The sequence below is a fragment of the Geospiza fortis genome, unplaced genomic scaffold, assembly GCF_000277835.1.
Source record: "Geospiza fortis unplaced genomic scaffold, GeoFor_1.0 scaffold166, whole genome shotgun sequence".
Classification (NCBI taxonomy): domain Eukaryota; kingdom Metazoa; phylum Chordata; class Aves; order Passeriformes; family Thraupidae; genus Geospiza; species Geospiza fortis.
In genome coordinates this window covers 11,196,566-11,201,368 of record NW_005054310.1, presented here as the reverse complement: position 1 = coordinate 11,201,368, position 4,803 = coordinate 11,196,566, and positions in this window count along the sequence as shown.

The following is a 4,803-nucleotide window of genomic DNA, read 5'->3' as shown; positions in this document are numbered from 1 at the left end:
GGCCCCGGGGTCTCGGCCCCGTCCCGCCGCCCCCCACCCGGGCTGCAGGCGGCGTTACCGCACGCTAGAGGTGTCGCTCCAGCCAAAATATGGGCTTGTGAGGAGCCTGGCAACGCCGCATTCCCACCGGGAACGGCAGAGGCCGTGCCGTGAGATCCAGCGGTGTGTGTCCCACAGATTCGGTGTCACCCAGCCGCAGCCCCGCCGATCACCTGCCCCTGCGCTCAGCTCTGGGGGAAGCCGTTTCCCCAGGCTGCTTCGAAGCAAGGGGATGTCCAGGCAGAGCCTGACACCGCGGTGTCGAGGGACTGAAATTGTTCTGGCTCCCGGTCTCCTGCTTCTGTTGTTCTGTCTGGGTGAATTCTTCATAAAGCTGCTTGTCCCAGCATTCAGGGAGCCCAGCTTCCCTCTCATGGAGTGTGTGGATTATCTGTTTTACCTGAATATATTTTTCCTGAAATTAGGGAATGGGCTAATCAGGCCTTGAGTGAAGCTGTGTAGAACTGAAACAGCCTTCACTGCTAGAATAAAATCATATATCCCTTGTCAAGAGTCTGGGATTGTAGAAGGAATACCTGGATTGTTCCAATGTGTATTGGCATCCAGCATCATCTTGAGAATATTGAATCTTGTGAGTACTGAATTTCTTCTTGAATACTCAGAAGACGGAAGCTCTCAGATGATATTAAACTCTTTTCTCTATGTGGGGTCACTGATAAGCACAGTTATATGAAAAGAAAAAAAAATTTGAAATCTGAAGAGTTCTGCAAAGTGAAAGCAAAGAAAGGGTTTATGTCTCCAAATACCATGAATATCAAAGAAATCCAACAAGAAGCAAGAATTGCAAAGTATTTCTTTTAAACTGCATATACCAGAGAAGACTGATCATGATAGGTAAACAGAACTCCAGTTCTGAGAATGGGGTATGAGAAAGGAGGAGAGAGATCCATTCTGCCCACCACAGAAGCATGAAGATGCAAGATTCATTTCAGTACTCCAAGATGTCCTGTTGCAGAACACTCATGGGCAAAGTAGAGTAGAGCAAAACTAGAGTAAAGTTTGAGTGCTTTGATTTTATTGGCATAAAATGTACAAACAATAGTAAGACATTAAATTGATAGACACAATTGTTGTACATGCCTCTGATTTCTCCAGCAAATTAGAATTTTCCCATTTCTTGGTTCTTACTCGTTGAAGCATTTATCAGAGTGCAGCAAGTTATCTCCTTCACAGTGAACTTAAATGTTTGTCAGTGATGAAGCAAATAGGCACTACTTCATTAAATGGAAGCAAATACCTACTGATTCAGATGTGATGTTTCACTTGTTTATGATTTTAAAAATTACTTTTTCTAAAAATAAACAGAAGCACTAAGCACGGGGAAAATCAAAAGTTCAGTGATCCCAATTAAAGCACAAAGCTTTGTTGTAGACCACTTCAAAGCAAATATAAGATGACTCAATTTTTTTAACAATGTATGTATTTTTAGTGTTTTAGGAAAGACATTTGCTTCAAATGCAAATATTTTAAAAGCAATAAAATTACTTCTCCTAAATCTTATTTTATTGTATTTAAATTTCCCTGTATTCTATGTGAGAATGGAACCCCAGCTCTTCTACAGTAAACATTGAAGGTCTATCTCCCCCTTAATATCGATTGTTTAGAACAATTTAAAATTGATAACCTTCATTTAGATTGACAAATGTTCCAGTAGCTCCTCTCAGTGCCATGGACAAAACCCAGTGCCAGCTAAGGCACTTTTTTTTTCCCAAATTTTCAACTGAAACAAAAAGTAAATTTCCAAACATGAATCCAGCAATTCAGGCAATGTGAGGCCTCGCAGTTGAACACCTTTTTATACTTAGCAGCCATTATTCCTTCCAAAACTACTGAAGCCCTACAGGTATTAGGCACAAGTGTGATTTTCAAATGCAAGATGGGTTAGCTGTGCAGGAGCAAAGGACAATAGAGCAGGGGATTAGGGCATTTCTAGCAGTGTTCATGTTACCTGAATGGCTTTGGGCAATAAGCTGCGGTCATTCATTTGACCTCCACCCATATGGCATCACTTTGAATCTTGTGAGGAGCAAATATAACCCTGTATATCAAAGCAAGAGCTACGTTTCTGTTACAAAGAAATATAAGTACATCAGAAAATTCAGAAATCATGGAAATAATATGTTTGCTACAACTGTTAGAGGTTGAAGGGTGGAGACACTCCTAAGGATGAAATGAAGAGGAAGAATTATGGAAGTTATTCAAAGAAGCAAGACTGAAAAAAATGAAATATTAAAACCAAATTAAAAAAAAAAAGAGATGTAAGTACAGAAACAAGGACACAGAGAGGTTGTGCAGTCTCCATCCTCCTATATACTCAAAACTCATCTGGTCAGGAAGCCCTGAGCAACCTGAATTAGCTTTTAAATTAGTCCTATTTTGAGCAGGATGTTGGCCTAGGTGACCTCCAGAGTCTCTTTCCACCCCTGGTTATTCTATGATTCTGTGAAACAAAAAATTTTTAAAAAGGTTATTGGAGAAAGCTGAAAATATTCAAGTAGAGAGGAAAAAGGAAAGGAAAATACCTATTAAAAGAACAGAGATGTAGGGGAAAAGTCAGGAGAAAATAGTTTTCAACTACAAAGAAACAGAAGAAAGGAGACACAACTGAGAATATTTAGTAAGATTTTTTCAAGGCTAGAAGTTATATAGTGGCAAAGCTCCAGCAAAGGCAGTAGAACTATGCTTGTTTGCATCTGCAAATGCAGTCCTCAGAGATGTAATGTATTCTGACTTCATTAAATCTGCATTGACATTAAAGCTTGCTATTGAATAGTTGTCTTTAAAATGCCTCCTACATTAGCGAAATAAATCCATCTATTTACAGTGTTTATTCTGTTCACTTATCTCTTTCAGTTGATATGTTTGGAGTGAAATGTGTTGCAACAGTTACTTTGCAAGTCAATGAACTAGAAGGATAGTCTGTGCTTGCTGAAATAACTTGTCCTCCTTGGGGTTTCTTTAGGATTTCATGGACAAAATGAATTGCAATTAGGTCATGATTGCTCAAATATTTGTATTGTGCATTTAAAATGCTGGAGTAGATAAGGCTTACCAGATAAAACAGTAGGATTTGTAAAAATGCATACTGAAAAATTAATACATTTCCTCTTTACAACCACAGATTAGCTATTAAATCCTTTCACCTGTTTTTGGCTCCATGTTTTTATTTAAGTGGTCTTTTATAAGTGGTTTTGGCTGAAAATCACAAAGTGGAAAATAGAGTTATAAACGTCAGTCATTCAGAAAAGGCAAAAACAACATTCCACAAAGTAAGAGAAATTGTTAAAAAAATAAGACTTATGAACAAATTTTATTTTAAAAAGGAGACTGTATGAAGTATATATTTTACTTCTTTATTATTATATCTTGGCATTTTTCTGTTTTGTGGAATACAATTTAAATCAGACTTTCACACTCCTATTTACTGTTCTTGACAGGACACTAAGCACACAAATCTTCCCAGTTTGCAATCTCTTCTCTTATTCATCCACTTATCTCACACTTACCCTGAGATATTAATACCTTATAGATAGATACAGAGATATAGATATAGATATAGATATAGATGATATAGATGATATAGATATAGATATAGATATAGATATAGATATAGATATAGATATAGATATAGATATAGATATAGATATAGATATAGATATATAGATAGATATAGATTATATAGATATAGATATAGATAGATACAGATATACACACACGATGGAGCCACCTGACCTCCAGCACAGGGCCAAGAGTGGCCCAAGTCCCTGAGAGGAGCAGGCTGGCTTGTCCCAGACGCTGAGCCCTACAGCGAGCCTGGCTCTCTGCCTGTGCCATAGCCCTTCCCATCTGTGCCCCACCGTGCCTCCCCCACAATTCCATCTGCAGTGAGCCACGGGGTCTGGGCTTGGTGCGGGGAGCTGTCTGCCTGGGTCAGTCAGTATTCTCTGTGTGTTGGCAGCTGGGCTGTACCTGCATGACCAGACATGTGATTTTGATAGATACTGCTGAAGAAAAAAAAAGTTAATTTTTTTCTCCACAGTATGTATACGTTTCTGCTACTACCTGCATTCACACTATAGTAGTTTTTCAACAGTGGTGACTTACTCTAAGGTTAATGTCTGTAAATTTACTTTTTCCTTAATCAAAAACGACAGAGGTTTCATAACTTTTATATCATTTAATATGAAGTTGTCAAGTTTTATCCTGTGAGATATAGGTTTACCTACAGAGTGAAAGTACTCAGTACTATACCATGTAATTTAAACTTGCTTCACTTAGTTGAAATCCTGAATAATTTTTATATTATTCATTTTGTAGCATTGTCTATTAAATAATAACTTAATGGTAAAAAAGTATTATTCGCAAACAGATATATACCAGGCAGTCATAACTACTAATTTAAGAAGCTTCTGATTGATTAATATTGTTTCTTTGTGTTAACAAGTGAAGACAAGTACTTTGATATCATCAGAAATTCCCGAGCAGGAAAGCCAAGCGGCATATGCCAGCTACAGAGTATTACACCCAGCACTGTGCAAGCAAGTACCAAGGATGTACTGGGGCTCAGTGATCCAGGACAGAAGCAGACTGATTTGTGCCTTCTGCTAGCCCTGGGTCAGGAATACTACTCCAAGCTTCACCCTATCTTTGTGCTCCATCAATGCAGAGCACCTGTTGTATTAGATGGGAGAGTTTCAAGGAGAGGCAAATGTAGGTCACCACAAACTCCTCGAGAAGCATGCA